At 45.4% G+C, this 12,637-nt stretch overlaps 1 protein-coding gene and 1 pseudogene across 1 annotated transcript in view; one reads left to right on the top strand and one right to left on the bottom strand.

The window, feature by feature from the left end:
* The window catches only part of FOXO3 (forkhead box O3), a 198,829-nt gene that overhangs the window by 132,849 nt on the left and 53,343 nt on the right, over positions 1–12,637 (bottom strand). The window lies entirely within an intron of this gene.
* Positions 6,988–7,106, top strand: LOC134912426 (5S ribosomal RNA; annotated as a pseudogene).

The following is a 12,637-nucleotide window of genomic DNA, read 5'->3' as shown; positions in this document are numbered from 1 at the left end:
GTTGAGCTAAGAAAGAACTTAGACCTACAATAAGGGCTTGGCCTCATTGCAAATTTGAAAGTGAGTGAATGAGAAGAACTTGTCTATTTGCATACCATTTATTATCAGGCCCCAATATCAGGCTAAATATCAGTTTCCTGTGACTGTAAAAATGTTTTTGTATCTGTTAGACTTCGGCCTTGATTCAGTGGTGGATGCAGGTACGGGCACATCTTCTGGCAGTCACTCATCTGCGACTCTATGAAAATGCCACTGCAAAGTACTTCTGTGCACCTGTAGCTGCTGTAATACTGCCTGCTGCATCTTAAGACACCACCATCAGTCGTACCACGTAAACTTGTGTAATAATTATGTTTTGTAATCAAAGAGCAGACTCACTTAATACAGAGCAATAGAAGGGGGTATTGGAAGCCTAATTTCTTATCAACTCTAATTCAGCATCAACTCCCTGTACATAATACCAAGCCACGGGGGTAATGCAGATCTGATAGTACATGGGCTCAATTTAGCACATCTACGATCAGATTCTCAGACATGCGGGGCGGACTAGCCCTGTGCTGGGCTCTATTCACCCTGCCCCCCCCCCCCCCATACGGCGGCGATGCTTTTGCTCCTGCGCGCTGGCCGACGGCTACCCGCCGCATCCCGGGATGCAGCAGCTGCGTGTGATGTCAAGCAGCCGCCATGGCCCGCAACGGTCTGGACACCCCTGCGTTGTCTGGACCGCGCCCTGTCCACAGCGTTCTAACACCGTTGGCACGCCCCCTCCCGCCCTGCGACTGCTCAGGCGAGGCGATCGCAGCCCTGAGATGCGTGCGCACTCCTCAAAGGGCTTCAGACTGCGATCGCTACTGCTGCAGCAATCCAGTCTGAATTAGGTCCCCATGTTGGCCCTTATTTCTGAAGGTCTTGCTCTCATTTCATTTTTGATGTCCTCCAGCTACCTGCAGTACCTAAAACACTACGTCTCTACTGGCAAATTATTTTCCTTCAAGCTTGCTGCTTAGATGTAATCTTTGACTCAGAGCCTATCCTACATACTAAACATCCAATTTGCATCCAAATCAGTTGCATACATCCAAGAAACATCTCCAGAATGCATATGTATAATCACACACAACTTTCATTTATGCACTCATTGTGACGGATGTGGAGTTGCACACAAGTTAGTATTACGGATACAATTTCTGGCACTGTATATACTCTGTAACAAATCATACACATCCACGGGCAATTCAGTCTCTACTTGTGGCTAGCCTGGTGTAATTTGGTTGCAACGGGGTGTTGGAACATAGGCTAAAATTAGTGGGGTCATGAAGATCGTACAGCAGGCTATGCTGCATTGTCTGTTTGCAGAGATCTATTAAATCTCTGAGGGATCTCTTGCACAAAGGATAGTGCTGGTGCAAGTTTGATTACATAATGACTGCTATTTAATAATATATATGGATAAAGGTAGTTCTGTTGCAGAAACGTGTTCAACTCGGCATATATGTAAATAGCCATTAGCTATGTGCATGCAATGAGAGTATAATGGCATCCAACTTTGAATTGGCTCTACTAACTCCCAGGTTGACTGCTGCCAATCTCTTATTAGTCTTCCCCTAACCTGACTTTCAAGCCTACAATCTACTTTGAATACATCAGCAAGACTAACTTTCTGTCAGTGAATATTAGCTACATTTATTTTATATTGCCAAATCAAACATAAAATACTTCTACTAAAGCGCAAAACCTTCAGACAAAAACTGCACAAACCTGTATTACTTGTCGCAAAATATCTGACTTGTTCACTTCCACTCTGCCAAACATGAGTGCCTTTCATTCACACTCATTGCCTCAGGGCTGCCATAACCACTCTGGTGCCCCCTCTCCCCCATCCCAATGTGGGTACCTTTGCACTTTCGGCATGTGCCACCCTCGAGAAGGGGGCGTGACTTCACCAACTGAGTGTGGTCTTCAGGTTGCCGGCGGCCGAGCTCCCGGCTCCGGAATCCCGACCGCCGGCATACCGACATCTTTTCTCCCTCTTGGGGGTCCAACACACCCCTGGAGGGAGAATAGATAGCGTGGCGCGCCACCGTGCCCGCAAGGGGCTCATTTGCACTCGCCCAGCTGTCGGTATGCCGGTGGTCGGGATTCCTGCGCCGGTATGCTGGACGCCGGGACCCCGACCGCCGGCAAACCATACCACACCCCTCGTGACAGTGGGTGACTGGAGAGGAAAATTGTGTCATTGTCTCCAGCCATCAAATCTCCCCTAATGTGTGTCTCCAGCAATTAATTCTCTCCCCTTGTTTTTCTCCAGCAATCAAATATTCAACCAGGTGCAGAACTCCCACAGGCAACGGAGACACCTGCCTCTGGGCTCCAAGCCCTTAAGGGGGCACCTGTATGTAGACCAGCATCTGTGTGGTTAACAGGGGGATCCGCTGCTGCAGTTAATCGACTCTGTCCCAGCAGCCCTGCTAATACCTGCAATAGGGGACAGGACGGCTCCTGCCTGGTGCCGCTCAGCCTGCGCTGTAGCAAGCGATGGTGCACCCGCCGCTGGACTGTAAGATGGGACCCACCGGCGAACGCCGATTCTGCATGCTGCAGAAGGTTGAACCTCGGGAGCCTGACCCACCGGCCATTGTCACACAGTGTAGCTGGAGCCCTGCCAATTCACTGCCGACTTCGGTCCGTGTAGACTGACTGAGAGCACCAGCTATATAAGTGTGTGTGTGTGTGTGTGTGTGTATAATATACGATAGCAATGTGTATAAGAAATTGCACAGGATCCCTCAATCTTCATTAAAAGGGAGTTAGATACTATTTTGTCAGGGGCTTGCACATAGGGCCTCATTACAGAGTTTGTCCAAAAAGCATTATTGTTTGACCACCCCATTAAGACCTCTGTTGTATAGGTTACCTTAAATACATAAGTCTCTTACGTCCCCCATGGGCCGCCCAATTATTGTAGCCCTGCCCATCTGTGTATTTGGACTCATTCATGCAACCCTGTGTGCAGGCCCAACCTACGTTCTTAAAGGACACTAACAGTATTGTTTTCACTTGTAGGTTTACCTGATCTGCCTGTTGACTGCATTTTAGGTTCTGTTGATGTGTGTAACCTTTGTACATGCATATCCCATAATATGGGCCTTTCTGCCACTAGAATGCTCTTGACCAACAATCGCCACTATTGTGGACCTGATTTGACACTATTTTTGACTCTGCTTGAACTTACTTTAACTAGAAACTATTTCTATTATGATGGAGGCTTTTACTTTCAGCTCTCTGGTTGCTCGATAGGGTTGAATATGGCCCCATCGTTTGCAAACGCATTTATATTTGCTGTTGAGCAGGACATCTTTTTTGCAGACCCAGCGATAGCTACTAAGATTCTGGCTTGCTATAGGTATATAGATCTTACTGTTATTTGGGGAGGCTCAGTGGAATCCTCTGTAGATCTTATTAATAAACACTGTTGTGCTGATAGCCCAGTTAAGTTGACTTGTTATACTGACAAATCGTCACTTTTTAAAGAGGTTACCATCACTAAAAAAGGCTACCATTTGAGCACATCTTTATTTAAAAAAACTACAGATATGGATAGACACTATCTATTTTTAACATGCCATGTTTTCTAGGTCTCTATTGGGCATAGGCTAAATTTGATGTTACCACAACTACCGGCTCCTATGTCTCCAGCAGTGTGATCCAGCTTAGATAGTCTACTCCTGTTAACAAGTGTCTGTATTTTATTCATCGGGAAGCAGCTGTCTGTATTTTGCGGGCATCCCACCCGTCGGGATCCCGATACCAACACCATATAATGTCCAGCCTGCCCAGATGCCCCATGGCTTTTCAAGGTGCCCCTAGGCTTTTCCCTGTACTGCCTATGCCTAGGGACAGCTCTTTGCTCAAGCATCCAAACCTTAAAGCAATCCCTGAAAACTCAACACTTTTAGGCAAGTTTAGCAAATTCCCAAACTATCTTCACAAACTCCTTTAACTATTTGGATGTAGTCAAAAGATTGACAATGGCAATGTCGACACCACAATGTTGACCACTATGATATTGACACTTAAAATGTTGAAGTAGAATTACGACAGGTGAAATGTGGACATTTGGGTTAGGCTGTGGCGGGCGAATTAGTGTTACTTAAACACACCGGAGTGCAACGACGCGGGAAATTAATGTGTAGATGGTGACACAAACTATTTGATGATCACTGTGAATGTCTGAGGTATTAAAACAATGCGAAATTGTTGAGGTATGGTATCTTTCAGGTGGAACCATGGGTCGTACTGAGTGGCAAAAGGTAGCAATTGTTTTAGGCTGAGAGCATGGCCATAGCCTGGAGGAGGTGGCAGTGTTTGTTGATGTGCCCTCGTAGACAATGAGCAGTACCCATCTACAGTAGAAGAAGCATGGACACCAAGAATCTCAGCAGTGGCTGAAAGTCGATCATGACAAAATCGGGGCTGCAAGCATTTACGGCACCTAGCAACCACTAATCGGTTACAAACGCATCAGGAACTACTCAAACAGTACAATGCCAAAGTCCTAGATCTGGCAATTGGAAGGCCATGTGAGATGTGGCATGTCCGTCCAGTGCTCTGCAAACCAATCAAAGCCTTTTGGCCACTGTTTCGCCGCTGAGATTATTGGTGTCCATGATTCTTCCACTGTAGATGGATACTACTCACCGTCTTTGAGGGCACACCAACAAACACCGCCACCTCCTCCAGGCTTTGGCTACGCTCTAGCTACATTGTATCAATACTTCAGACATTCACAATGATCATCCAATAGTTTTAGTGTCACCATCCACATGCATGTTCATGTCCCGCATTATTGAACTTATATCACTTGCCTTTCCACATTCCATATTATTTTGTCCGATGGGTTTATGTTACACACTGACGCAATGTGTACCCAGGCAATATGTCGTTACCTGGGTACACGATGAGCGAGGTAATGAAGGTTGGAGCAACAAATCACTCCATCCTTTATTACATATGCTATGGTCACTAGCATTATTGCTAGGTCTGCTGTTGAGAACATCAAACCTGGCGACTGTGGGAACCCACAACTTGCCGGTATACACTGATCGATCAGGCCAATATGTTAGTTTGAATCGTCTGGAACCAACATAAAGGATGGACAATGCACCAGTGTGTAACCAGCTTAAGGCTACGGCAGTAGGTAAGAGTTAGGCTTTAGTTGGGTGATATGGTTCAGCAGTAGAGGCAGGGTTAGGGGTAGGGATAGGGATAGGCAAGTCGCCACTGGGCCACCAGGAGAGATATGTTGACATTCAAACTTGCCTACATTTCACAGTCTACATGATGAATGTCGACATTTTCAACAACATTTTGACAGTTGACATATCATACCCAATCTAATAATTATATCAGATTGACAGGTCTGGTATGTTATGACGACAAGCATAAGGTCAACATGACCAAACTGTCGACATGCAACATGCCGGTATTTACCATGTCGACACAGATGACATATCTAATTGTCCCTAGGGGTACAGTAATTGTACCTGATGGCAGTGGCTTATCCAGCATCATCTCCCGTGTTCAGTGATCATGTGAGAAGACAACTTCTGAGGAGCAGTATTACAGTGAATATATATATATTTAATACTTTGACAACTGCACAACAAAAATACAGTGTGTAATGTAAATATCACAAAAAAAATAGGATTTTAATCCTACCGGTAAGTCCTTTTCTCGTAGTCCGTAGAGGATACTGGGGATCCATTTACTACCATGGGTGTAGACGGGACCACTAGGAGCCAAGGGCACTTTAAGAATTTGATAGTGTGCGCAGGCTCCTCCCTCTATACCCCACCTACCAGACTCGGTCTAGGAAACTATGCCCGAGGAGACGGACATACTTTGAGAGAAGGATAGATAATAAAAGTGGTGAGATCACGAACCAGCACACACAAACAAGAGGAAAGCCATGCTAACCAAACTTGAAACAGGAACAGCTGAACCAAACAACAATGCTTAACCAAGTAACCGTGCAGTAAGAACGAAGCACCGGACGGGCGCCCAGTATCCTAAAAGGATTTACCAGTAGGTAATTAAAATCCTATTTTCTCTTACGTCCTAGAGAATACTGGGGATCCATTTAGTACCATGGGGGAAGTACTAAAGCTCGCAAACTGGGTGGGAGAGTGCAGAGGTTCCTGCAGAACTGATTGACCAAACTGAAGGTCGTCAGATGCCAAAGTATCGAACTTGTAGAACTTTGCAAACGTGTTCGAACATGACCAAGTAGCTGCTCGGCAGAGCTGTAAAGCCGAGACACCCTGGCAGCCGCCCAAGAAGAACCCTCCGACCTAGTCGAGTGGGCCTGTACAGATTTTGGAACCGTAAATCTTGCTGTGGAATAAGCATGCTGGATAGTAAATCTGATCCAGCGCACAATGGACTGCTTTGAAGCAGGACACCCAATCTTATTGGGATCATAAAAGAACAAACAGCGAGTCCGACTTCCTGTGACGAGCTGTTCGCTTTACATACACCTTCAAAGCCCTTACAACATCCAAAGACTTTGAAGTAGCAGAGGTGTCGGTAACAACCGGAACCACAATAGGTTGGTTGATGTGAAACACAGACACCACTTTAGGAAGAAATTGCTGATGACTTCTGAGTTCAGCTCTGTCTTCATGTAAAATTAAATAGGGGCTTTTGTGAGACAACGCCCCCAGCTCCAACACACGTCTTGCTGAAGCCAAGGCTAACAGTGTGATGGTCTTCCACGTAAGGTACTTTAAGAATTAGGTACATCTACCTGCTGTAACGGTTCATACCAGTCTGACTGGAGGAACTGCAGCACCAAATTGAGATCCCAAGGTGCCGTGGGAGGCACAAAGGGAGGTTGGGTGTGCAGCACACCTTTCAAGAACGTCTGGACCTCAGGAATAGAAGCCAATTGTTTCTGAAAGAAAATGGCCGATAGATATCATAAAAATTCTCTACTATCATACCACGCTGCCAATGACCGTTCTCGTCCGATCTTGGAAGCCAAACAGCGTTGGGCCGGGTCAGTACCAGGAGAGGAGACTTCCTGCGAATACCCGGTGTTGTAGAGCAGGGACCATTTCCCCCCATATGTGAGTTGCGACGCCAACAGCAGTATCACCACTAACTCACACCTCCTTTTCTTTATTTAAGGCTTACGACCTATTTTTTGTGGCTTACGCCAGAAAGTCAGGCCCTGTTGAAAGCAGACTACCCATCTTTGAATTAAGTAGCCCTAGTGGGACATACTTATCAAATAATTCTTATGACCACTCCTTGGTTCCATCAATACAGATATTCTGTACTGGTCAGGGGAAATGGGGGTAAGACGATCAAATGTCTACAACCATTCCAATCACGAATTGTGATTAAATAGACCAGAACATTTTTAAAAACTCTTATTATTATACTTTTTCTCTGTTATGGATCATCTATATGGGTATTTTCATTATAAACGTCAATATTAAAAGTTATGTTTTAAGTATCTCCTTCTATATGTTCTAGGAATTTTCCTTTCTTTCTAAGAGTGCGCCCACACAAGAGCCTTCTTTTTCTCCCGTTTTTCTAGTAGACCCATGGAGTCGTCAGAGCGTCTACCCCCACTGCCTGTGGGTTTCTCAACCTGGAACAATACCGCTTGAGCTTCTTGTTGAGACGAGATACCATCATGTCGATTTGTGGACATCCCCATCGACTTGTCAAGCACCTGAACATTTCCGGGTGAAGGCCCCACTCCCCCGGGTGCAGATCATGTCTGCTGAGGAAATCTGCTTCCCAGTTGTCCACTCCCGGAATGAAGACCGCTGACAACGCCACAGCGTGTTTTTCTGCCCAGAGGAGAATTCTCAACACCTCTGACATTGCTGCTTTGCTTTTCGTTCCGCCCTGTCCGTTTATGTACGCTACTGCTGTCACATTGTTCGACTGGAACTGAATGGCCCGATCCTAAAGAAGAGATGAGGCCTGCAGAAGGGCGTTGTATATGGGCCCGAGTTCCAGAATGTTGATTGGAAGGACAACTTCCTGACTTGACCAATCTTCCTTGAAACTGCACCCCCTGGGTGACTGCTCCCCAACCTCTGAGACTTGCATCTGTGGTTAGCAGAATCCAATTCTGAATTTCGAACCTAAGGACCCTCGACGAGGTGTGAAGTCTGCAGCCACCACAGAAGGGAGATCTTGGCTTTTGGCAACAGACGGATTCTCTGGTGCATGTGAAGATGCGATCCAGACCATTTGTCCAACAGATCGAGCTGGAAGGGTCTTGCGTGAAACCTTCCATACTGAAGTGCCTCGTAAGAGGCCACCATTTTCCCCAGAAGGCGAATGCATAGATGCACCGATATCTGGGTTGGCTTCAGGACATCCCGAACCATTGACTGGATTACTAATGTCTTTTCCAACAGAAGAAACACTTTCTGCGACTCCGTGTCCAGTATCATTCCCAGGAAAGGAAGACTCCGTGTTGGCTCTAAGTGAGATTTCGGAAAGTTCAGAATCCACCCATGATCATGGAGAAGTTTTGTTGAGAGACCAATGCTGTCCAACAACCTTTATCAGAAGATCGTCCAGGTGCGGAATTATGTTCACTCCCTATTTTCTGAGGAGAAACATCTCTGCCATCACCTTGAAGAACACTCTCGGTGCCGTGGAGAGACCACTGGCTACACCAGTGGAGGGCCTGGAACTGGTAGTGACAGTCCTGCAGTGCAAACCGTAGATAAGCCTGATGAGGCGGCCAGATCGGAATGTGAAGGTATGCATCCTTGATCTCCAGAAACACTAGGAATTCCCCCTCCTTCAAACCTGAGATCATCGCTCTCAGAGACTCCATCTTGAATTTGAACACTCTTAAGTACGGGTTCAACGACTTGAGGTTCAGAATCGGATGTACCGAACCGTCCGGTTTCGGTACTACAAACAAGTTGGAATAATATCCCCTGTTTTGCAGATGAGGTGGAAATGGAACAATGACCAGAGTCTGTACCAGCTTTTGAATGGCGTCCTGTAAAGTTGTGCTTGCCTCTTGCGAAACTGGTAAGCTTGATTTGAAGAATCTGTGAGGTGGGAGCTCCTGGAACTCTAGTCTGTAACACTGGGAAATAAGATCTATGACCAAGGGATCCTGGCATGATGTGTCCAGATGTGACTGAAGAATTTTAAATCGGGCTCCCACCTGCCAGTCCTCCCAGGCCTCACAGTCCACCATCATGCTGAAGGTTTTGAGGAAGCAGAGCTTGAGCTCTGGTCCTGAGAACCGGCGGTTGCTGGTTTGCGTGGTTTACCTCTAGGGCCTCTGGTGGCTGTAGAAGCACCTCTGGTTTTGCCCTTAAACTTGGCCGTCCAAAAGGACTGTAAATTCGAAGCTGAGTAAGCCTTCCTGGTTGGGGGAGCTGCGGAAGGAAGATATGTAGACTTACCCGCAGTAGCTTTGGCGATCCATTTGTCTAGTTAATCTCCAAATAAGGCCTCTCCTGTGAATGGTAGGCCTTCCACGCCTTTCCTGGAGACCGCATCAGCAGTCCACTGGTGTAGCCATAAGCCCCTGCGTGCTGATACTACCATAGTAGTGGTGCGTGCATCAAGCAAGCCTATCTCTTTCACCATAAAGTTCGCAGAGTCCTGTATATGTTGCAGGAGTAAAACAATCTCCCCCTTAGATAAGGAATCTAATTCCAATGGCTTTAGTAATCCACCCACATGCTATAGTGGATCTCTGGGCCACCCCAGCAGCTGTGTACAAGGATTTGAGTGTAGTCTCAATTTTACGATCAGCCGTGTCTTTCAGGGAGGCTGCACCAGGAACAGGCAATACAATTTTACGTGACAGCCTGGACACTGATGCATCCACTATCGGTTGGACTTTCACATTTTTTCCTATCCTCAGGAGGAAAAGGAAAAGATGAGAGTAAACTTTTAGGGATTTGAAATTTCCTATCAGGATTAACTCACGGTTCTTCAAACAGGGTATTCAATTCCTTTGACACAGGAAAAGTGACTGAGGACTTCTTTTTTACATTAAAATAAGATTCCTCACACTCCTCTGTCAAGTTATCAGGAATTTGCAGAACGTCTGATAACTTCTATAAGAGCCTCTATTCCCTGTGACAGAGCAGCATCCCCCGCTTCTAAATCCACCTCACCCTTCTCTATGTCTGACCCTTCAGTGTCAGAGTCAGACTGCAGGATATGGGACAGAGTTTGTTTTTGTGGACAAATGGCAGGGGATTGAGACGCTTGTTTGGGGACTGAGTCTCTGTTCATAAACTGATCCACAGACTGTCTTAAGTATTGCGTCTCTTTCTCATTACGGGACAATTTATTAGAAATATGGAAAATCATTCTTTTAATAGAATCCAGCCATGCTGATTCGGGTGGTATTTAGGCTGTTGGGATCCCGGCGCACAGTATACAGGCGCCGGAATCCCGACACTCGGCATACCGACATCTTTTCTCCCTCTTGGGGGTCCACGACCCCCCTGGAGGAAGGATAGCATGGCATGGCGCGCGTAGCGCACCACTGTGCCTGCCAGCAAGGGGCTCATTTGCGCTCACCCAGCTGTCGGTATGCCGGCGTCAGTATACCATACTACACCCGCTGATTCAGCCCCGCTAGGCTGGGAAGGTGCACTACACTGAGTACACGAGTGAGCCCCCTGGGGAAGAGGAACACTCTGCCGTACATGAAACACACTCTTTGCCTGACATATTGTAAATGTGACAGTACACACACACACACACACACACACACACACACACACACACACACACAGGAAAAGGTTAAGAGCACAATTAACCCACAAAGAGCCCTTCCAGGGAGACACAGATATTTAGGAGCCAGCACAGAGCGCCCTTATTGCTAATGCCAAGCTTAGCCGGGTCGCAGACTAAGTACCCAGATTGGGGACTTAGTACACTAATAATCGCTCCCTCCCCTGCTATAACCCCCTGGTACTGCTGAGGTAATCTGGAGCCACACCGGAGGAGTATCCTCTAGGACGTAAGAGAAATCAGCATGTATAACTAACAATGTTACAATAAACACTAACAACAAAGTGAAGTTTTGTTATTACACGGCGTGGACAGTGGAAAAGAATCACACACCGTACAATTAACATCAGATGTATAGGAGGAATCTGTGTCCCTAGAAGGGGGGGATGTCCCAAGGAAAGTAATTCAAGATTATACCATGCAGAGAGTGCCACCACTTTTCCAAGGGGCTCTTTTACAGGAGCAGGAAGAGTATGTACATATGGTAGCCAGATCTCTCCAGTGAATATTTTTATCCATAACCTCCCCTCACAGCCTAACCCTCCCAGTGTCACCTAAACCAGACAGTCAGCATTTTGAGAATGCAGACATTTCCCCACCGCCCCCCCGAGGATGTCGACACGGTAACAGTCGACCATGTGACTGGATCCCCAGATTACCAGCTCTTTACAAAACAAACTGAAAGCATACTTTTATTTTTATACTGAAACAACCCCGCACAGAAAGTTCTGTCTTTATATGAGTAAATTCACGTTTAAGATATTTTTAAGTAATGCAAGAGTCATGCTGGGAATTTAGTTTACAGCGACTGTGATAAAATTAGGTTGTGATTCCATTTGGACCTACCAGCTCTTGAAACTTTAGTGATGGCAGATTTTTGTGTTAGACCTCATTTCCAGGTATTTTAGTTATTTCTTATTTTCAGACATTTGATTTAAGTATTCACAGCCATATGTAAACACATGCCAGATGGATATTGTTATGACACCCCACCAAGCACCATCTATCTTCATCATGTATCAACCTTCAGGTTTTGGTAGCAGGGACTTTTTACCTATTTGTCCGTTAAATATCCAGATTTGGCTTAGTACTGTATTTGTTTCCAGTTGTAAAACTCTGGAGAGTATGCTGGCACTATGTAAATAAAGGTTAATATAATAATTATTGAGAACAATAATGCTTTGTATCTTTGAAAAAAAACAAATGCTAGATTGCATTTAATATAATTGCATGTACTAACAGGCATTTTAATGCAAACCATGAGCATTGCAAAATACAACAAACTGTAGCAGTATTGTAATTTTATGTCTCATGTAATGGACTCCGTACCACAGTGTATGATATTTTAAATTTGTTTCTATTCTAATTTTTTTCTCTAATGGTGTAATTATTATTATCTTTATTTACATGGCACCACAAGGGATCCGCAACGCCCAGAGTACATAAACAAGTAAGCAAAACAAAAAAATAGTTCAAGACAATATGGACAGGATATATAAACATAGCTGCATCAGCAGACGACACTGAAATAAGTGCCAGGGGGGGGCAGAAAATCGAGGGATTTGGTACAGTTGAAGGGAGTATGGAATAGAAGATAGTTTAAGTAACAGAAGAAAAAACACATGAGGGAAAAGGGCCCTGCTTGTGAGAGCTTACATTGTACTTATTAAATCAATGCATTACAACAGACTTTACATATTGCAAATGTTATTTTGTAGATTTAAAAATATTTTCTTAAGAATTAAATTTTTCCCACATATACTAGTTCAGTTTCATTTAAACAACACTTAGGAAATGTGAATGTTTAGGAACAAGATGGCGCAGAGGACGG

This window comes from Pseudophryne corroboree, chromosome 4, assembly GCF_028390025.1.
Source record: "Pseudophryne corroboree isolate aPseCor3 chromosome 4, aPseCor3.hap2, whole genome shotgun sequence".
NCBI lineage: Eukaryota > Metazoa > Chordata > Amphibia > Anura > Myobatrachidae > Pseudophryne > Pseudophryne corroboree.
The sequence above is the reverse complement of the archived record's forward strand: the minus strand, read 5'-3'. Positions and strand labels throughout refer to the sequence as shown.